At 40.8% G+C, this 24,036-nt stretch overlaps 1 protein-coding gene and 1 long non-coding RNA gene across 7 annotated transcripts in view; one reads left to right on the top strand and one right to left on the bottom strand.

The window, feature by feature from the left end:
- Nucleotides 1–24,036, bottom strand: part of cacna1c (calcium channel, voltage-dependent, L type, alpha 1C subunit) — a 242,937-nt gene that overhangs the window by 183,377 nt on the left and 35,524 nt on the right. The window lies entirely within an intron of this gene.
- LOC137888076 (uncharacterized) lies at nt 767–1,280 on the top strand. The gene is made up of 3 exons (XR_011105100.1): nt 767–884; nt 997–1,030; nt 1,120–1,280. It is a non-coding gene; the product is annotated as an uncharacterized lncRNA (long non-coding RNA).

Below are 24,036 nucleotides of genomic sequence, written 5' to 3'. Positions count from 1 at the left end.
TTTTGACAATTATATTTGAGAGGTTGGTGAATTTAGGTTAGCACGTGTCCGAGGATGCTGAACGGCCTGCTATGTGAGTTAGCACGAGCTAGCGGCTTTGGCGCCGGTTAGCATAGTTGCGCTGATTGTGAAATACTCTGGCTTCGTCGCGACGTTGCTTCCAAAGCAGAGGACCTTCGGTAGAGAACACTCTGCTCACCAAGCTGCTGCCTCTCAGGCTGTGTGCGTCAACAGTTAACTTCCACCATGTGGCTATAGTCAGACCGTGGTTCGCTAGCATTTGCTATCTGGCTCAGCACTAGCTAGAAACACCGCGTGAAAGGTAACAACGCTGGTTGTCGTGCACTGCGGGGCTTGTCGCAACCCGCGCCTGATGCTAAGCTTCGTTTCACGATGCCCCGAGGCGGAACGCCCTTCTGCTGCTAATGGTTATCTAGACTATAGCCGGTTATGCTAATGCCGCTCAGGCTGCGTCATTTGCTAACACAGGCTACCTACATCTTAACCGGCTAGCACCTGCTGCTCGAGCTCGGCACGAGCTAAACTGCAGAGAGGTTTACACAGTTGGTTGACATTACAGTATAAGTGTCTCGTAATACTGCGGTGGCCTGAAAAAATGAATAAAATAAATCCGATTTATTGCCAATTAATGTTAGTGTTTCATATGCAGGGAATGTGACTTGGTGTATTGACAACTAAATATGGAATAATATACGTTAAAATATGTACAATGCAAGATCAGGCAGACGCACCTCTGCAGCTGATTATTTGTCATTCTGGTTGAAAACTAACCTTGTAATATTTTCCATCACTTTCAGGTACAACACTACAGGGCCGAATCAACAAAGTAGATCACGTCTTGTCCAGGCAACCTCTCAATGTAGGTGAGTAACATGACATATGATGGCATTGATACGTTCTATATGAACTAAGCCATAGTTTTCTGCAGAAATGTTGGCTCTATCTTGACCTTGTTTTTTTTTTTTTCTCCTTTAGGTAGAACATGTGAATGGGCGTATGGGAATGTAAGGTGTGTGGAAAATCAGTAGGAAGTAGGTATGAATTGCTTAAAGATTGCAAGCTAAAACAATGAAACATTTCTTTCACTGTTTTTTTCAGGTAAATGCAGAATTCATGCGTATAACCACTTTGGTCAAGCCACGTTCCTGGCACAGCTTGACGAATACACAGGCAACATAATGATGGTCGTCAGCCATAGAGGAGCTGGAAGGAAGATCCGGCTCGTCGTATTCATATGTGAATAACGTCTATCAATTCCTAATAGGTAGGTATAGATCTTCCAACTGTATATTAATGTGTTCCATTGGTTCTCTCATATACAGCACGCCTTGGCTGGCAGCACAGTGACAGTTTCAAAGAGAGCCTTCCTGCGGCTTCATTGATCACGCATGACCCTTTTTTGCCAGGAGCCGTCTGGTGTTCACAAAGGAGGTCCTTCCACTGTCCACCCTGACTGGGAAGTCTGGGAAAGTGGGACCTCCTAAAAGACAACTGGACATTGCCAAAGTGCAGGCCAAAACGGGTAGGTAAGTTGAGTCGTATGTAGACAATTTAAGGCTTCTGTGATTTATAAAGCAGCAGGATTACATGTTCGTGGTAAACACACCACCAGTGATGAAATATGTTTGACCTGCACTGGTAGGAATATTAGCATATCATATTGATATATTTCCTCAAGTTAATCCTGATTTACTGTTCAAAAAATAATATTGGTTTAACAGGATTTCCTGTGTAGTCAAAATAGAAGAAAATGTTGTATGAATATGCTGTGACATCAACTCTCTTCTCTTAACAGACGCTGTTATTCAAGAGTCTCCGCAGACGAGAGCCTCGGCCGTGCGAGCGGTCATCAGACGGAAGTGAACGAGCCGTTCAACCAAAAGAAAGGAACATAACGTGGATCATGTTTGTGTTTCTATTTAGGGAACATAACGTGGATCATGTTTGTGTTTCTATTTAGGGAACATAACGTGGATCATGTTTGTATTTCTATTTAGTGAGCGAGAGTCTGCAGCGGTGCAATTCTTTTTGATGCTTCAGTGTTCTTCTGTGTTTTAATCTGAAACATGGTCCTTCTGTTTTGTTTAGTAATACATGTACCATGTAAACTTAAATCAGAACATGTTTTGCTCTCTTAAGTATATTTTTCTTATATTTCTCAAAAATGCACTATATTACAATTATTTGAAAGTGTTTAAAGTTTTAATTTGCAAATTGTTAGATTTATGATGTTGGTACATTTTATATATTTGCAAATATTCTTGGCAGTGTATTTGCAATGTACTATTATAAATATAATATATTTGAATTTCAATAAAGTGTTTGATTACTATCTGGGAAGTTCATTCAGCATTTGGTAATGCATTTATAATATTGTGATGTATAAGTATGTCGTGTACAAAGTAATATAGCATAGTAATAAGAGTGTGCTTTCTTAGTAATTGGAATAAGCCAAAAGTATAACTTTTGGTATACTATTACCACAATATAAATATATTAATATTGTAATATTTACATATTTGTAAAATACTCCTAATATATTTCAAATATACTTAAAACACAAAAAAGTATAATTTAAGTTGGCTATCAGCATGTATATTAATACATACACAGTCATGTACTTAAATTGTACCAAGTATACTTTAAGTTGTTCCAATTTAGCACAAAAAAATATACTAAATACACTTCAAATTGTCCATAACTAGTATTTAATCACAACTAAAATCTACTAAGTACAAAATAAGTTGTTTCAAAATAGCACTCTTTAAGTATACTGATGATTAGTAGGGCTTCAAGTATACTCGAGTATACTCAAGTATGCTAAGATTAAATATATTTAGCATATTTATTTTTCACCTGGGTGTTTCTGGAATGCAGTGAAGTAACTTTAGAAGTCTACAGTTTGATGCAAATAAGAGCACGAACCTCAACATTGCAATGAAATACAGTATGCATGAGTAACTGTACAGTATAACGTCATTTAGGTGGCGATATTTCCACAACCGACAGTGACGGTGTAGAGATGAGTTAGAAAACTAGCAAGACAAGCTAGCATAGCGATTAGCCATCAGCAGCTGCTACTAGTCCCAGGGAGCAGACGCAGCGCTCCAGAAGCAACAAAGTGATGCAACAAGCACAACAATTTAGTAGTCTCTTATCCTAACACCGCAGAACGTGTGAAAGCGACAAAATAGAGGTTACCAGAGAGTGTCTTCCTCTTTCGGCGGAGGCTAGCTGAGTTCTGACGGTAACGTTAGACGTATTTTCCATCCGACGAGGCAAGAAACAACCATTGGTGGGATTCATAACTGTAAAGCAACCGTTCAATTTAAGGCTCTTCGAGCACCTGCCCACGTGCAGCCAGACAGAATGGAGCGTGCTGCTCATGTGACCATAAGGCCACCTGGACCTGCCTACCTGATTCCTAGTGTTGTTTCATATGCTTCCCTTTTTAGAATTGATTGTGAATTGTTTTATTGATATTGCGGTTCCCTGGTTTTACTACTGGTGATTTTTTATTTTTTTCCATTCTATGCCAAGCACATTGTAATATTTGTTTTGAAAAGTGCTATATAAATAAACTTTATTCTTTTTTATTACAGCTAAAATAAAACTGGAACACCCCAAAGGCAGTCTTAAAACAAATGCACTGACTAAACAACAACACCAGATATGTCTGCAAATATTTAGGAGCAGTGTGCTTTGAATGCAGCAAAAATGCCCAAGGAGGTGTTCTTTACATTCATCAGCGGTGAAGTCACTTGGTATCAGATGCAGCTGTGCCTTATGGGAAATACGGCTGTGGTTTTAATTTGGAGCATTCTCATTACTTGGATGGAACTATATTTTCCCCATTTTCTCTAAACTCTGGGATTGCTTTTAGAGGGTTTCTGTGATTTCAAGGGCAGAGTACCTAGAAGTCTAAAGCAAACCTAGCTTTTATCACACATGCACACATACATTCAGGCTCTGCATGTGTCCCAGATGATTCTCTACGCTGGAAAATATCTTCCTCTTTCTTTCCACCGTGGACTCCAGTGTAAGTTAATATCTGCTTCCCAACTGCTGTGGCACATCATCATCTCTCTCTCTCGCTCACTATCTCACACAAACACACACATACACAGACACACACATAATCACTTTTGGCATATTGTACTCCTGCGTGATCAGTTTATCTCACACTGCCTGCCCCTCTCATAGGGTGTACCCCACTGAGAGAGAGAGTGTGTGTGTGTGTGTGTGTGTGTGTGTGTGTGTGTGTGTGTGTGTGTGTGTGTGCGTGTGTGTGTGTGTGTGTGTGTGTGCTGCATGAGTGAGAGGATTAGAGGACAGTAAAACTTTAATAATACTGAGCTCACTAATCTGTCTGTTTGACCGCGTGTCTCTCTGTGTGTCTGTCCTGCACATGCACAGTCATGTTGTGTGTGTGTGTGTGTGTGTGTGTGTGTGTGTGTGTGTGTGTGTGTGTGTGGTGTTGTATGATAGACCGCGTGATGAGGTGAGTGACTGTAATTCCATTAGCAGCGCTTTTATTCTTTTATTCTGCAGGGGAGGGGGGGAATGGCAGCCTGCAGGAAATACGATTCTGACTAAAGGGGAGAGGGAGGAGAAGGGATGGAAAGAGACAAGGAGAGGATGAGGGAGATGGGATGAAGAAGAGAGAGAGAGAGAACTGGATGGCGAGAGGGATGGTAAAAGGATTGAGAGACACACAGAAGGGGCGGGGGATACAGACAAGGAAAAGAGGAGGGAACAGGAGGAGAGGATTCAAATCTAGGAGGAACTGAATAAAGAGGGAAAGAGGGAAGATGAGTAAGGAGGGCTAGGGTGCTTAACCACGAGTGACAGGATTTAATACAGTAATTTCTCCATCCATCATATGACTTTGCAGCCAAGAATATTTCACACTAATTTACTCTTGTAGTATTAACATCAATGCAGTCAATGGTGTTACGACAGACAAAGGTTTCCACATTGCTTCCGACAATCAATGACTGTTACGATACTTCAGCTAATGGTTGTAGCCCTACTTCAATCAATGCTATTAGTTCTACATATACAGTAGGTCTAATAGTATAAATACACATTACTGTTATCAAAGCACTGCAGTCAATAGCTACACTAGTGTGACAACACACAATAATTGTAAAAGTAAAAGGTTAATTGTAATGAATTAACTTTTTATACACCCAGTATATGGAGATTCATGGTATGCATTTTATGAATAGTATGCCTTATTTTATGTTTTCATTCGTACTTAAGTTTAAAAAAATGTTTTTATTTTATTTGAACATTTCAACGTAGACGTTGAAACATATCATAGTAGGAGCATGTGTTAGCCTGATATTCAGCATTGGATTTCTACCTGATGGTTAGTAGTGATATATTCAATGAGTTGAACCAATAAGAGTTGGGCGTTTCTAAGCACATTAAGTGGTGCTCCAGACATCGTGAAAAAGGCTTATCATCCATTCCAACACTCCATGGTTCCCAGCAGGTATGGCCTCACAAGACTCGTCAACAACAACAGCGACCAGGATGACCACATGAACAGGCAAGAATATACAGTTGCACAAACTCAATAAAGAAAGAAAATGAGGAAATGTCCGACCATTCAATTTCCATAACAAGAAGGTCTCATTAAAACGGATACACGGATACTCTGTCTTAGTTTCCCTGCATTTTCTATAAATCTTACTAAGGCAGACATCTCCTCATTAAAGAGCTAACTTAACATATTACCTTTGGACAACCAAGTCAAGTCCGGGTTCCTCAGCTGATTTTTGTCAAACAGATGATCCACATACTGTAAAGACAGTGGGCATTCACTCTCACCGAACTTGAAGTGAACCTAATTGAGCAGAACTTCAGTGTGAACTGAACTGCAGACTGTAATGAGCTGTGATATAAACTCAAGTCAGTGGAGCTGTTATCTACTTAATGATAAAGAGTGGGGACAGATGCTATCACTGCAACTCCAAGCACTCTGCCGTGAAATGTCATCGGTACTCACACAGACACACACACACATACACACACACACACACACACACACACACACACACACACACACACACACACACACACACACACACACATCAAGAGTATGCCATAAGTTGTCCTATTTGATATTGCTTACCAACAAAATACAGTTCCAGTATAAACTACAGCAGCAAAAAAATTCATCACCAAGGGATTTAAAAGAAACTAATTCAAACTTCTTTGGTCCTTTGCCGCTCTGCTCATTTAATTGGCTCTACCAGATAACGGACAGTGAAGGGGACCAATCAGATTATCCCACCCAAAATCATCTCCTCTATATGCCCTTCTCCTTCTTCCTTCTCTCTCTCTTTCTTTACTCACGTTCGCCTCATTGCTCACTCTCTCCCTCCGTCTGCTTTTCCTTCTCCTCCGCTCGTCCCAACAGGGATCTATTTGGGTGATGATTTAATTATCAGTCAATTAACTGATGATGACACCTGATCAGACGCTAATTAATGGGGGATGCACACAGGCAGCTACACACACTAAGGGGCCCACACTTTGCGGCAGCTCTAATTCAAAATATAAAAAAAGGAAAAAATCATATTGACGGCCTGACTGAGGTCCAGAAAATTGGGCCCGACCAATGGTCTTCTTTTCCCACACACTGATCCATTCACACACACACAGTAGTCCTATCATCTGCCATCCCAGCTGAATCGTCTTTATTTTTGAACGAGGCCCTCCTTCTGCTACTGTATCTCTCTTCCCTCCCCCTCCCCTCTAGTTCTGCGACTTCTTTATCCTCCTCTTCTTCCTCCTCATCTGTGTGAAACCCTTCATTGACCTCTCCCTCCCATCGCTTCCTCTCTCTCTCTCTCTCTCTCTCTCTCCCTCAACATCTTTTTTCCTCATCATCCCTCCTTACCAACATACTTACCCCTTCTCATCTTCCTCCCTCTTTTCTCTCTAATCTATATTGCTGTCACTCCCTCCATTGGCTCTCCAGCAGCGGACAAGTTCATTTTCAGCCGCGCACCTTTCCTCCTTTCCTCCATCAATTTACCCTTCCTCATCTCCCCATTTTTCTTGATTTCTCTTGCTTCGCCGCTTCTCACTCTTTTCCCCATCACTTCCCTCTCTGTCATTTTCAAACAGCCGACAATTATTCTCCTTTCTTATTCTCTAACATCTATTTAGTCGGAAAAAAGCAGCTAGTCCTTTTTCCAGTGTGACGCACAATACTGCTGCTTCGTTACAATCGCTTTCAGACTCTGATTTAGACTAGAATAATAAACATAAAACGGCATAATGGAGGTGAACTCTTGTTCCATTATTTTGCATAAAAATGATTGCCACTGCTTCCATGTGTCGCATTGCTCGTTTGACATCCCATCATGCTTAACCCTCATCATCATTGTCCTCGTAAATACCGGTTGTAAGCCTCATACTATTTTTATCCAATTTATGTGTCATCCACTCAGTCACATTGTATGCATAGATCCAGAAGCAGTCTAAAAGGCTTGTCCGTATCAGTCATGTACATGTGCATGAATTTGTGTAGGCTGCGTACCCCGTGTGTGCATCTGTATATGTGTGGGTGTCTCTCATTCGTCTCTCTCTCGCGTTGTCCATATGTGCCCATTTTCCGGCCGAGTGAGCACACCACACAGACGCACCTGTTCCACAAGATGCGCACACATGCACACACACACACACACACACACACACACACACAAGCTCACACCACACACGTGCACACATATACACCTGCTCCCCTTGACAAGACACACACACCTGCTCCCCATTGACCTATGACCCCTCCCAACAGACAGTTACAGTATGCGCTGACAGAGACGTGCGCACACACACAAAATCCGCACAGCGTGAGCAGGACGAGCGTGAAATTTACAAGGAAAACACGTGGAGCAGCCAATCGCATGCTTGGGATCGGACCAAAGAGGTAAACAAACATGACAACCAAGCATACTGAAAACGTGTCATACTGTACAGAATATTTACTCTTAATAGACAAAAGCATGGCCTATTGTCAGGGGAAATTCCTGCTTGTTTGCTGTGCATTGAAAATAGAGTGCTTCTCATTTATCTGAATACCACAGAGCGGTAAACACACCTCTGTCTGTTACAATGGAGGTTGTTTCTCCTATTTTGCCCTGTCAACAAAAATATGGGATCGCAGGGCACATTTACTTTTTTTGTTTGGAATAAGGTCATTCTAACAACAAAATAGCCAAAAGTATTTGTGGTGCTCAACACTCTCTTTTTTCCGCTGTCATTGCACTTTTCATTGCTAGTAGCATTGGTTAAAAGAACCCTATCATGTATGGATTTATTCATTAAACTGTAGCATACTATCTGAGGTGGAAATTGAAGTGCAGGGGAAACGAAAGGAAGTGCGCGCACCCTCCTCCACACATAAGATAGATACTACAGAAACATGTCAAGGGAATACGTGTGCATTCAGCAGCACATTGCTCACTGTCATCTGGACTTTCTAGTTTATTACAGCTCGGCCAAACCCTGGAGCTGTGAATCATAGTTCTGAAGCACTGATTGGTTGTTGTTTTCCTACACCCAGGAGGTCAGGGTGGTGCACGTCTTTGAAGAATAGGGTACAAAAAATGGGATTCAAATATGTGGATATGTTGTTATGAGGAGATTCATATGTTACTTCCTGTAAAAAGCAGTGCTATAAAATCAAGGGTTGGTTACAAAAGTTTTTAATATATTTTCCCCTCGAAGCGTAATTGTCAATTCAGTTTTGTTGTATGTGGACAGGGCTGTGTCTGCAGCGTCTGCCCTTTGTTGCCAGCAGATGTTAATCAACCTCATGTCAAAGAAATCCTCTCAATGAGGAAATTAATCAGAGTAGCTCAAAGGGACTGTTTAATGTAGCTAATTGTCATTTATCCCTATTCAAGTGACAATTGCTATAACAATGACTTATGGTACGGTACATCCTCAGAGGGCTAACTTTGAGCCAAAGATAAGACTACATAGTTTTAAGCTGTTAAATACTTTGGAAGTCAAGTCAGACCACCATTTGGGCTGGCTAGTTGAATAGTCTGAGCCAAATCCAACAAGGTCTTATTTTTTCCCCCGACATGTCATTTATTTATTTTCTTTGCCTGAGACCAAAACAACATCTGAATATGATTCTGAAGTTGGATTTGATATAAGTTTGATATAATCTGAAACAGGCGGCGTATGATTACTTAGCTAGTTGAGGTCAACTAATCTGATTTCAACTCCCTCAGTACTGAAAATGTACATTTAAGTAGTTAAGTAACTGTCTCGTCCAAACCCTTTCTCCTTGAAGTTTCCTGTTTGCATGCTTCCAATTAGTTTGGACAATTCTGATTGTGGTGAGGGGAGTGGTCTCTTTTATGTTGATTTTTTTTGAACCCAGACCAAACAAAAAAACACATGCATGCAACAGTTGAGTACACTTCAAATCTTCGAACTCACTATTACAAACAGTTAAGGTTCAAAGATTCTCCAAGTGACATAACCCACTGCATAAACGAATGGATGACTGCAGCAACACTGACTCCCTCGTTGCTGTTACAATACTATTACAGTAATTACAGTACTTTATTGTACAACAAAAATGACTGGGATATAATACATAATCACCTTTAGATAATACTAATAGAGGGAATGTATCAAATAGCTGACAAATAGCCATAAACTTCACTCTGTTTTGATTTAGGACAAAACCAGTGCCAGCGTTGGCATCAGCATCCTTCCTTGAAACATAAGAAGCAGTGAAAGACAGGAGGAATGAATGCTGGGGAGAAGGGAAAACAAAGGAAGATAAGAAAAACAAAGAAAAAGTCAAAGTGAGCATGAGGGGGAGAAAAGAAAAGCAAAAAGTGACATACAGGTTGTGTAGTTGAGGAGAAAGAGGAGAAGCAAGAGGAGGAGGAAAGCTTGTTCACACTGCGCCTCCATGCCGACCTTGCATAGACACATTCACACACAGTGCAGGCAGCAGATATTAATAACTCCTTATTAATATTCATCTGCAGTGGAGAGATGTGAGGCCAGAGTAACCCAGATACGAACCGTCTCCCTACCTGTTTCTCTCTTTGCGTTGTTTCTTACATCTAATGCTCATGATCTCCATTAACCATTTAGCTGTCACTTTCATCCGATTTGCTGTGATTGAAATAGCATAAAAGGCTTCTGTTTCTGCATCATGACGGCACCCTGAGTTATGAAGACTGTGGGACAGGCAGGCCATCAACAAAATTTTTTCCTTAATTCCCCAGACTTTGGGGAAACAAGATGACATACAGTATTTGTTTGAGACGGGGTCCAGAGGGGACATGCATTGTTTGTTAATCCATTTTAAATGTTGCTTTCATTTCGTCACATTCTCCTGTCTCTCTCTTCATCTATCTATTCAATCCTTTCCCTTATCTTTCTGTTCCGTCTTTGTCCTCTAGTCCTTCTTGCTCTCACCCTCCACTTCTGCCCTTTAGATCAGTAAAGGGCACAATGGGCTCCCATAATGTACAGCACATGCCATTCAAACAACGCTTTCATGCAAAGTGCCTTCGGGTAAAGTCATTGCATATATTTTCTGTATGTGTAGTCCCACTGAATGGAACTCCTAACCTTGCCAAGGACATTACAATGCAATACCAACTGAGCTGCACATGAGCACCTGTGGTGCAGAATCCAACAGTGTCTGGAATGCTTATGTGGGATGTAGCCTCCTTTTTTTGCACAGTGCAACACAATAAGGTGCAGATTTAGACAATCAAAGTCAGTAACAAACATATTCTGTTATTCCCAGCTTTCTTGAGACCATCTAAACTTAGGAGCATATAGTAACATATGTGTATCATTTTGAAAATGTGCTTATTCCAATATAATATTTTCCCTTCTGCCTCTTCAGATTTTGTATCGTTAAATGCTTCCGCGGGTTCCATACATGTGCACATGGGAAGGCATTGACAAATCAACAATCTTTCCCACGTACCGGTTTCCTGTCCCGTTTGCCCGCTCTACAAAAAAATCATATGTCGACAAAAGTAGCCTTTAAACAAAAGATATTGCCACTTTTGATACTTTTTATATTTCTGGATCCGATCGTTGCATTGTTGCGTTTGTATCGATTCTCCAGCCAGGCTTTCAAAATATCACCAGCCAGCATCCAAACGCTGAGAGACGTCTGCTTTGGCTGCTAACGCTGCCATTTTGGCAGCAAACCAAACAATCACTTGCACATTCAATCGCTCATTTCCTCAAGTCATCTTGTAAAAACATACCCTTTGACGGTAAAATATGGAAAATCGAGCCTGAGACCTTTCCGATCTCTCAGTTTCTCTGGGTGATCCTGGCATTCCCGTTGAGTGCACTTTGAATAAACTTTCCCTGTGGATAGGTTACCATGGCACTTGGCTGAACACAGCCACCAGTGGCCTTTTTTAACAACTAAAAGTTGACCTCATCTAACGACCGGATAAGAAAAAAAAAGAGCCTTTTATAGAGAAGTGTTCCTCTGAATATACAGTAGGTGTGTGACCTGCACACGATGCAACCTTTAAAGAACTAGAGCACAGCATATTGACAGTTACTTTGGTCATGCTAAGACACAGATGAATCATGTCCAAAATCCTTACTGTTACAGTTCATACATGAAGGAAACATTGACGCGCTCCAGGTTGTTTCTTTGCTTTCCTGCTCTGTTGGCGAGTTTACAGTCGTTGCCAAGTGTTCCAGCCTTCACCCACCGACCTCACTCTCTAAAAAAGACTGCAAAAAACGAGCAACGCATGTTTCCACCAATTGGTGTAGCTGCTGTAGGGCTGACAAGAGGTTAAAGTGGAGTGTAAAGGGGCGTGGCTTGTCACACTTAAAACAATGCAACAACAAAAGAGGAAAACCTGCATGGGAAAAGTGATTGACTAACACTCTCCCCTCTGCCCTTAAGCAAGGAACGTAACCCTCATTTGCTCCACCGTCCAGCATCCAGCAGTGGGAGACGCTGGATGTACTGGGCAGCTGCCAGGAGGGAGTGTACAGTGTATGGCTGTATTAATGTGAAGCAGAGCATTGAAGAACATGGAGTAAACATTCTTAAAGCTATACTTTCCCTGGATAAAAAGAAGAAACAGATTTAACCCAGGGTAAGAGTACAACATGTTAAGTTTGGGACGAGCCTTTGTTGATTTTTAATATAGCCTCACTTACAAAAAGAGACCCCCGATGTTTCTGATGCGCAGATGCTTTGATCCCTGCTGAAATATTAGTTGTGCTCTGCATTCTAATGTAATGTCAAAAATAAATCATAGACGTGCAGCAGCCACATATGCTTCTGGATGCTGTAAACAAGACTGACAGCTTGTTTCAATGTGTAATATGTATTTTATTTTTGTCAGCTTGTTATGATGTTAGCCATACTGACTTTGGGTGGGTGACCGTGGCTAAGTCGGCGGTTCGATCCCAGGCTCCTGCTCCACTAGTGTCATGTCAATGTGTCCTTGAGCAAGACACTTAACCCCAAAAATTGCTCCCGTAGCTGTGCCTACGGTGTGTAGATAGATACTGAATTGTAAGTCGCTTTGGATAAAAGCGTCTGCTAAAATGACTGTAATGTAATGACTGTATTGACTTTGTGTATTTCATGTAACATGTTTGGCTGCGTTAACTGTTGGCAGATGGCAAAATGAAATGGCAAGTGTTTATAATGCTGTTTCAAAGGGAGATTCATATTTATTCAGGGAATATTCAAACATTAATGTGCTTTGATACACAAAACTGAGGAACGGCCTCCTATGAGAAGCTTTTTCAAGTCAAAAATCTACATTTTGGGCAAAAAATTTATATTCCACAGCATCACCGCTATTTTTAATTTTCCAATTACAGATGAGTTTGATTGTTTTTCACAGTATACATTTACAAACAAAGTGTAAATGAATGTAGTGAGCTGGTTTGGGATGCAGGAGGTCAGACTGCCAAACTTTAGCAGGCACAAATAATGAATCTCAACAGAGCTATAACATTATCAATCATAGTTGTCATATCTACAGTTTTGAAAAAGAGAATGTATAGGTTGTTGTTTTCCTACTGCAGTTTTGGACAATTTCTAAACTCACAAATGTCACAAAAATCTTATAAAAGGATGTAAAACACTAAAGAAAACATTAATAACTGACAAATAAACTTTACTTTAAGAAGTACTATCATGACCTCAGCTAACATCTTGCAAGATTTGTCATTTATCAGGAGCTCATCTGGTCAGACCGCAGTGTTCAGTTCACAGTATTGAGTCGTTGCCCTTTAACGGCTATCATGACCTAAACCACCAATCTGAGGGGATTATACAGAAAATCTAAAACAACCAAATTCCTTGTATTATATTCTCCTCACATTTTTCACGCTCTCGCTTAAATGACTCGCAATTTCTCACGCCTTCACTCGTGTCAGGATCTCCGAAATTGTTGAGGTCAGTACAAATGCTGGGCCTCAGGATTAGCCGTTAGCTCTCAAAACATCATGTCCTTTAGTATTTGTTATGTGTGAAGTTTTACTCCAGCTTGTTCATACTACTGCTGAATTATGCGTGAATGCACTGACTAAACGTCCAATTACTGTACTGCTATATAAATAAACCATGTCTTAGTAACAACACCTAATTCTGAGGAAACAAGGGCAAAACATGCACATTTATTTACTTGTATTGAAGCATTTTTTTTTTATTTTAAAACAGGATTGGATTTGAAGGTAGCGTCATTACACAAGACAGTATTAAAAGTGTTTGTGTGATCTATAATCTCTTAAAAATAATGAGAAGAAATTACTAAAACTGTGCATATAGGCAGCTTGAGTTGTGAAATTCATAAAGGAAAAAAGATAAAGGCCGGACATCATAAGTGTTGTAAAATGGTTAGTAACTTAATGTGCTGCTACTGAAGTCATTTAGAAGACGCCATTGAATTTCTCCTGAAACACTCAGATTAGCAGCAGATTCGTCATAAATACAGATGGCCCTGAAACTATAAATGAAAATGCAATTAACCACCATTAAGAATCCTTCAATAAAACCTTCATCAACAGAGAAGAGGGGAGTCAAGGTGATGTCATTTTACTATTGAGTCAATAAGTGTCCACACAGGAGCTACAGATACATTGTGTGTGTGTGTGTGTGTGTGTGTGTGTGTGTGTGTGCGTGTGTGTGTGTGTGTGTGTGTGTGTGTGTGTGTGTAATTGTTCTCAGAGGAGCAGATATATATGGACCCAGAGACAAGTTGTGGTCTGACGTACAACACATTAGGGAGCCATGAAATGAAGCACATGTGTTGTAATATCTTTGTGCGTTTCAAAGCGAAGATGACACATAGCACATGTCTCCGCGCCGTAACCGTCCTCCAAGTGTTGTTTAGAACCGTAAATTGCGTGTGCGCATCCGTGTGAGCATCCGTGAGCGCGCCTGTGATTAATTGGCGAGACTACAAAGCAATAAAAACGCTAATGAATGTGCTCTCAAAGTTTAGCTCGACAGTCTGGCATCGCCACAGTCTCAGAGGGAGCGGTCGGTCTATGACTCAGGCCCTACCCACCCTGCACATCCCCCTCCTGGAGACGTGGGGCCATGGGAGCAGGGGTGGGAACTAAGCACCTTTCTGAATTTAAGTTGTGCAACAGACAGTCAGGTATAATAAAAAAAGAAACTTCTGAAAAAGGCTTTTTAACAGGAACAGGTTGACAATATGACTGCAGTCTTACTTGATCCTCAAACGTCAGATAGTGGTTGTTTCTGAAGATGATAAATACTATTGGGCGTACTGATCAAATAGACAAACAATCCTATTTGAATTCTTTGACACTCTCTTACATCTTTCTTACTTAAACCTTTCATTCACTAACTGTTTGTTCAGGGATTTTAGGATTGATTTTAAGGATTTATTAATACATATGAAGCCATTTCATGGTCTGGGTCCAGGTTAAACATGCTGTCCACACCTACAGTGGGTCGAATACATGGTGCTTTTGCTGTCAGGAGCTTCTTTTATATCACTTCTTAAAACTCTTCGTATTGCTTTATATACTCCTCATTTAGATCTTTACGTCTTATTACTTGTTTTTATTGATATTGCAGTTTGCTGCTTTTCAATCTGTATATGTTTTGTGTGAAGCCTTTTTAATGACATAAAGTTTGTACAACTTCAACACTTCAACAGCCCAAAACTGACCCGTCAAATTAAGTACACATTATCTAACCATGTTCACAACGCTTGACAAACACACACTGTCACTGAACATTGAGTTGAAGCAGAGCGGATAATGTAAATGATTGCAAAAACACAAAAAAGTGTGTAACCATATGTGGATAAGGGCCTCAAAAGTGCTGTATCATACACAATATACATCAAGGTACATAGTTAGATTGTTAATCTGTGAATGTGCTATTTAGTTGGTTGTTTATGCTGATTACTGTGGGAATGTGGTGAAGTGATCATCATCTAAAATCATTTAAAATCCAATATAAAAATTAAGAAAAATGTAACAAATGCAGTAGGAAAATGGTATTTCTTTAAAATATATGATGTGTTTTACTCTACATTAGCTGGATTTTACCAGTGATTGATGTGTATTTCAACAAATCCTGACTAAGTAGAGCCGACACATGACAAATCTCATGTGAAATTACCCAACAAAGATTAGCAAAATGTTTCACTGACAAATACAAAGCATCTAACAGTTTTTTTGTGCAGATTCATAGTTCTGAGGCTTAACGGGTGCTGAGTTTTCGCAGCTCAGCCCCTCCCTGGTCTTTATACCCCCCCCCCATCCTACTGGGACGTGTGGGGCCTGGGCAACAGAAGAAGAAATCAAACGCCCCTTTGATGAGAGTTTGGATGGAGAGAGAAAAAGGCATGTGTGTATGTGTGTGTGTGTTTGCGGATATAAATACATCAGAGAGCACTGAATTGGAGCACAAAGGGCACTCTGCGACACAAACTCGCATACCACCCACATTTATAGTCACACGGGAAAACTGGTAGAAATGACACGACAAAATATACGATGATTGGAAGGATTAGGGATGAGGAAGAAAGACAGGAGAGGAGAGGACATATGTTGAGTGGGTGGACAAGCAGGGATGGCAGGGAAGGGGGTACGACTGGCAAAAATCACACACACACACACAATTGCACATGCAAGTCTCTCTGCCATCTGCAGTGCTCGACACCTTGCCAGTCGTCCCATCCAATCGAACCTCACTAACCCTTTTTATCCCAGATTTTTAACACCCTCTTCCTCTTTCTGTCCTGCTCTTGCATGTCTTTCTACCTCTTGTCTCTTGTAAAAGAACTGAGTAGCACTGATATGTGCCTGCGCGTGTCCATACTGTATGTACACAAGACGATCCATCTGAGTTTGCATGCATGCCTGGGTGTGTGTGTGTGTGTGTGAATGTGTGTGTGTGTTTCTCCTTAATGTGCAGGGACCTCTCATGGCTACCATGAGCTAATGAGCTCCATTTAAATCCAGCCCCTCTGATTCTTGCTCTCACCCAGTTCCTCGGCCCCTGGGGCCGTTCCCTGCTCTGGCCTGGAAACTGTGGCGCGGCAGCGGCCATTTTGGCTCATTAAAAACAAGCTGCTGAACCAACATGCATGTCTCCATGAATCAGTATCAGAGTAATGGATGACTGGTGTACATGTGTTTGCATGAATGTGTGTTTGCGTATGTGTTCAAACGTTTGACTAAATAGTCGTGTGCAGTGTGTGTGTGTGGGTCTGAAGATTCACGATTCTGTGTGTATTTGTCTCTACTGGTGTGTGTGTGTGTGTGTGTGTGTGTGTTTGTGAAGCATCACTAGCTTATGGATGAGTCATCCTCCAGTAGCATCATCTTTCTTTCGTCGCACATCTAACTTTCCATTTTTCACACTTTCTCTGATTCTCTCTCTCGTCGTTTCTCTTTTTTAGTGTCACACGAAAAAGTTACAGCAGCCAAACCAAACTGGCCCCTCCTACAGTGTAATCCAAATGTTTGGTTGAGATATTGTGTGTTTCTTTTATTTGCATTTTACACGGTCGTCACCTTGCCTCAAGCACATGATGTATTAGGACCACACACACACACACACACACACACACACACACACACACACACACACACACACACACACACACACACACACATGCATAATATAAATCTATTCAACATTGTATTATTTTATTCTAAAAGAAAATGACTAATAGTTCTCTGCAGTAATAATTCAACATTTTAGGAAGTATGTTTATGTGCTTTCTTGTTAAGAATATTGATGCCCCTCTCATGTATATATGATAAAAATTAAGCTAAAGGTAGCTGCCGTTAGCTTAGCTTAGCTCCGGATGAAACAGCTGACTCTGTCCAAAGGTAAAAAGATTATGTAATCCTGAGTTTGCAAGGCAACCAGTATGGACCACAAGTTAGCAATCTGTTCCCAGTCTTAATGCTAAGCTAAGCACACTGTCCTCTAGCTATATCTTTATATCTGCCCTACAGATCTGAGACTGGTGTAGATCTTCTCATCTAACTCTGGACAAAGAAAGTGATTAAGTGCATTAGCATTTGTTATAATTTTTCAGTTTTTCTCCTTTAAGTTACCTTTTGGACCCTAGACCGATTTTTAGGCCCTCAGCTCGAAAATAGCATACCCATACGATAATGAACTACCAAAGATAAATGAAAAGCACACGTAAAAAATCCTTTTGAGCGGTAAACGATTACTACAGACCGCATCACCACATACCACAGTCTCACGTGTACACACACAGCGCGCAGGGGATCTATGCCTGCTTCAAGGAGGCTTCTGCAATCGAACAGTCCAGTTGTGGGGTGAGCAGATTATCTTGGTATGAATATGGTCTCTTTGGAGCACTTTCAACACAGAGTTGGAACCTGGGGAAAAATACCTCCCGCCTGAAGTTGCGTGCGTGTCCCTGTTTTTACACATTTTCATGATATTCTGGAACATGAGAGGAAAACCAAAATGTGTCAGTATGAGTTGTGTATGTGGCTCAGTGGTTTCAACAAATGACTTCTCATTTACCACTCATGTGCAAGCCTTGTAACTGTAACACACACTTACACACACACAGAACAATTGTACCTCATGACTGCCAGTACTTCTGAGTCATTAAGCTATTAGATAGCTGGCCACAAAAAGACTTCTTTCACATTCCTCCTTTCATAACCAAAGGGTCTCACTGTAAACATTTAGACTGAAGTGCCATCAGCTTAGCCATCTCACACCATGCTTCCATCACTTTGTATGGAGGCCTGTGTGTGTTTATAGTTTACACTACTCTCTGCTTTTGTGTTCTTTCTTTCTACTTGGCATGAGTTGGGAAAATTGATAAAACACACACATGCACGTGCTAAAGCATTTCCCAGAGGCATTCCTAAACTAAAGCGGCATTGCTATGATGAAGCAACGTTTCTACTGGAATTAGACACTTCCAGTCGGAAAAATCGGGAATACTGGGAAGCCATGTGGCATTTTGAACTAGAAGTTTTCCCAGACTGCCTGCAGGAGGGGGAGAGGGGGGAAATCAGGGAAAACCACAAACTACTGTGGATACTAATGGTTTGAAGAGAAGAGGAGAAAAGAGAGCTCCAGCTACTCGATGAGATAAAAATATGTTCAATAGAACTGGATAAAACGAAATTTGACAGCAATTTTTTACTTGAGTACAAAAGCACAGGAAAAGCTGTTGTATAGCAATAGCCCAGACTAAACTGTTGCATAAGTCTTTTTTTTTTTTTACAGCATAATGGCCTTTCCATTCAAGACAATTTTTTCCCCTTCAAGGAACACACTGTTAGATTGGTAGTTCGACCTCTGCATGCGCTGCATTTATCTGCTCGGTCTAGTCTTGTGCAAAGGTTTTAGTACATCGACTGTGTTTTAGTAGAAGGCACAAGCTTGCTCAGCATCATCCTGACAGGATTGTAAAGCAGTGGATGCAAGCACACACAGAGGTCAACCCTCCACCGATCGAAGGGCTTACTGCCAAAAAAATTGGGAATTACTCCAAGGCTTTTAAGGAAGGTTGAGACGGGGACGAAGAAGGAAAATCAAAGACTTATGCAGGGATCCTGTGTGTGTGTGTGTGTGTGTGTGTGTGTGTGTGTGTGTGTGTGTGTGTGCAGTCACCATAATTATGTAACAACATAACAACACTAAAACTGTAGCCTCTGACCTCTAAACCACAATATCCTCTCCTCATATGCATAATGACATGTCACCATGAAACTTCCCCAGTTGATTACTTACATTATGACAGTTGTTTTTTGAAATTTTATGTTTAAATATGCAAATAATGCAAAATCACTTTTTCTACAAATATAGCCCAAAATCAAAAAATTGACCAGTGCATGAAAAACAATGTTAATTGCCCGCGGTGTCTCGCCTACAGGACGTCACTTAGCGGAACAAACTCTTGTGCTGCATGAAGTCTACAGATTTAGACAGTGTTCCTCATAATCAAAACAATTTTGCTCTTTGTTCTGCAGTTAAACTGCCGGCTGCACCTCTTGTAAGGGCACTCTTAATGTGTCACGAACAAGCAATAAATAATTAGCTTCGTCGCAGTGAGTTATCGATAATTTGTTGGGGCTTTCACGGTGACTCTCAGAAATGGACCGTGACGGCAAATAAAGGCAGAGTGAAAGAGAGAGCGGGAGAAAAGCAAAAAGGAAAGAAAGAGAGAGGATGACAGACAGGTAGAAATGGAGACAAGACAGATCGGATGAAGAACAAGCGGAAGAGCGACAGAGAGATGGAGAGACTGTAAAGAGAGACTAAGTTTAGCTCTCCCCTTAGGACTCCTCTCAGGTTCCTCTGCTTCTTCATTGTCCTCCTCTCCTCCCTTTCTTCTTCATCTCCTCCTCCTTTTTTCAATCCGTCAGAAAATAATTAACTTGCTATAAGTGAAATTAATTCCACTAATTGGGTTTAAGGGTATTTTTGGACACTGGCAGAAAAAAAGGGTGAGGAGAGAGAGAGAGAGAGTCTGTGTGTGAGTGAGTGTGTGGTGGTAGGGGAGGGTGGTAGCTGCTCACCCAATCATGTCACGACAGGGAGGATGTGACCTCGCCAGGCAGGAAGTGAACTTGGTGAACTTCCTGACCGAATTGGAAGAAATTGAGATGTTGGGCGGAAGGATGCTGACAATGAACAATCTCTGTTTGTGTCATTTTTCACTCCTTTCTCTTCCGTTTTTGACCCTTTTTTGCTGCTGTTAAACCCCACTCTTCCCAGTACAATGCCCCGTGCCGAATGTGATTGTGTGGATGGATTTGTAGTGAAGTACATGTCTTTCAATATTCAAAGTCTGACAGAAAGAAAAGGCTTTTGTTGTTGAGATGATCCTTGAGTGAATAAGGAAGAGAAAATGTCAGAACAGGCTTTTCAAGTGGTTTCAAGGCTTAAGTGAAACGCGAACTGACTGAAATAACAACTGATGTCGTCCAAGCAGATATTTTTATCTTGTCTTTCCTCTCATGTTTGACATTTAATTGATGTATTAACGACGCAAAATTGGAACATAAGCGCAGCGGATCATTCCAAACAGACAAGCAGATCAATGAAAAAAGGGGGACAATTATACTTGTGATCTGTGAAGGTGTGAAATCCTGGCGTATGAGTCAGTTAGAGGGAATAAAAGATGTCATCTCTGTTCAGCATCATGCCTTCCCTGTGGGTATTCAACTTTAAACAATTTCAGCATTTAGCTCATGCTCGTATCCCAAATGTCTCACGATGAGTTAGAAGGGACGCTTCAAGACTAGTAATACAGACGAGCTGCCGATACCGCATTTAGTGCATTCGCCAATCACACTACAAAACGAGCACAACAGAAACTCCCACACTGTAAAATGTAATTGATGACCTTACTTAAAAAAATAAGTGACCGTAACTTATTTCTGCTTAATTAGCTGACTATACTTAAAGAAACTTGGTAAAGAACACTTTCTGGTGAGTAAAGTTATGAAACTTATCAGCTCAAGTAACCTTTAATATAATAAAATCAGTAAGGTGGAAGCATCCGCAAAGTCCGGAGAAACACGAGACCGAACTCGGCCGCACTCGGTGACTACACATGCGCAGTTCACCACTTGACCACTGAAGACGTTCTTTTCTTGAGGCGTAATGGCGGTTGCTCGAAGCGGGAGGAAAGCGCTGCTTTGTCAAGTTATTTGAAGGTAAGTTTCAGCTACATAATGAAATAAAATATCACTGGCTATCTTTTTAGCAAACCTAGTCGGCCTTGTACCTGTTAATTAGGGGTTGGAGGTTAACATTATGTCTTCGATTTTGAAAGCTAGCGAACGTGAAAGCTAACCTAGCTAACGCTAGCCCGTGCTAAACCCCGCTACAATAAGTGCAAATTTAACAACCACTTGAGTTTCGGGAGACACAGCGTACTTTTTAGCGGGTGCAAGGGCAATTGTGTCGATCTTTCAGGGCCACTCTTGAATTCAGCAAGCATGTCTTTTCTTTTCTTTTTTAAGTCCGTGGCTCCGACAACCGTCAACTGCGCAGTAAAATGGGACTGTTAGAGAAGCAACCTTATCGGGAAACGAGTCAAAATGTTACATCTGCTTATCCGTTTACCAATTTGGAAGTAATGTATAGTGCACTTAACATATTATGTCACGTTTCATTTATTTCTCTTGATGTTACCGAAGCATATTTTAAAAGGCAGACCGGACGGTGGCGGTTATATTAATAACCGTGGCTGTCTGACTCGCATGCATTAAAAATACCGCATTACGGGAGGTACAGAACATTATTGTTAGTGAATGACGATGAAATGTAACGTTCAGTTAAAATGAATGAGGAATAATTCTACAACAACCATATGATGGCGGACCTCTCGGCCACAGAGAGTGACACTGTGTCGCAACAGCAAGCGTTACGTTGCGTTTTTAACGTTAAAATAACGTCTTATATTGTGATATTTACTGGAAATGATGTACAATATAACTATTAGCAAGTTCATTAGCAAGTGGTAAACTTTCAGCTTACCACTTGTGGATGGGCAATTGAGTCTTTACAATCAAACAAAAACCTATGAATAATAGAGAAAAAAAAACACACTATATATATATCTATATATATATATCTCTCTCATGGCTAGCAAAGACAAGTATTTGTGATTTAAGTTTTAAAATCTTGAAATCTTCTATTAAACTGATGGCTAGTTAGCTATATACATGCAACTTGACTGATTTATTTGCAGTTTGACTGATTGCTTTTGTTGTTTCTTTTGTAGGCTTTCCAGAAACCTGGCAATGAATTGGAAGTGTAAGTACTGCTTGTTTTCGTCCAAAAGGAGGGCTCAACTTTTCAAACACTACCGCTTAAAACATGGAAGCTACGCCAGATTGACCCCAATTCCATGCCTCCACACAGATTGTTTGTGTTCATTCAAGTCATTTAATGCCCTCAAAGTGCATTTAACAAGAATTCACTCCCGTGACGTTCATGATGGGCAGATGAGTGGAGCTGAAGAAATCCCAGTGATATTTCATTGTCCTCTTTGCAATTTTGCTCTGATATCCAAGAATATGGACTCAACGTTTGCCTTGAGAAGAAAGGAGTTGGTGAACTTGGAGCCTCCAGTAAAAGACACAGTTGAAAGGTGGCCAGCACTCTTTACGGAGAGTCAGGTAAATCAAAATTGTTCACGTTCAAGTTTTTAGTTAAAATGTATTTTAATTATTTGTCATGTATAATGATGTCACAGAATTAGCTTTACTGTCATACTACTGAAAAAGTAGTCCTAAAAAAATATGATTTTATGAATTGATCATTGCAAAATATGACCATCTTAATTTGTCCGACTCTGTCCTTTAGATTCTGGCAGAGTTCTGTTGCTTATCAAGCAAAAACCCGCAAGCAGAATTCTTCAAAGAACTTGACAAATACACTCCTCGCTTCCTTGAGATTTTCAAGTCCAAGGGGGGAAGTGTCGGCCACAAACTTCAGGAATATATGCAACAAGTCACACCAGGGGTAGGTTTCTCAAGCAAAGTAAAAAAAAATGTATGTGGTGACCAAAGTAGTGGCACCACATTGTGTCTGCAGAGCTGTCAATTGATTGTACTTTTGTGTTTTAAATTATTTTTACAGAGTATGTTACTGGGAAGCGAACCGCAGTCCTCCGTGGCCTTCCTGTCATCCATGGAGATGAGAACACAGACTTCTTCAAGATCTGCTTTGTAAGTAGTCTTTTGTCAAAATTATTTAATTCCACACCACAGGATGCCCAATCTATCTAATGCGTTCATTCTGTTCATCTTTTGGTATTAGTTACTTCTCTTCCACTCAGCCTGAATCAGTGCTGCTATACTTTCATTTTTGATGCACTGATCACCTATCCCTGGTTAGGACCCTTTTAGTAGTATCTACCGTCTTTCCAGTTGGTTGTAGTTCTTGCCCAATGCAAGGTATTTGCAACCAATCAGTGAATTATATGATCAATCAATAAATGCAGTATTTACTCACTCTGCAGGGATTATCTAATAATATCTGAATCTAGCTTCCTGTCAGTTACTGTGTCTCTTCAATGCTCTGATTGGTTGATTTTGTGGAGCCTTGTTTTGCTGTAAGGCACAAATATAATCAGTGTGTTCTACTATAGAAATGCAAACTGGCATTTGACATGCAATTGTGGTTTTAATGCTGCTATTGTTGTTAGGACTGCGATGACGCTCCAGACATGTCCCACACCTCCATGGGGATCCTGACAGTGATTGCCGAAGACAGTGTGGCCTCTCCTCACTCACTACACCTGGAGTCTACAGCTACTGCAGTCGTTTTGGAAGGAACAGTGGTGATGGATGACCGTGACAATCTTCTGCATGCCATGTGCCTACTCTTCGGACTTATTTACGCCCTGAATTTGGAGTACCCTCAACAACTCAGGTACACCTTTGAGTTTATTCAAAGAGTGCTTCTCTCACTTGGACAGAAATCCCTAAAACCTA

The sequence above is a fragment of the Cebidichthys violaceus genome, unplaced genomic scaffold (genome assembly GCF_023349555.1).
Source record: "Cebidichthys violaceus isolate CVI_PGR_0920_01 unplaced genomic scaffold, fCebVio1.0.p SCAF_51, whole genome shotgun sequence".
NCBI lineage: Eukaryota > Metazoa > Chordata > Actinopteri > Perciformes > Stichaeidae > Cebidichthys > Cebidichthys violaceus.
This window is presented reverse-complemented; position numbering and strand designations above follow the sequence as displayed.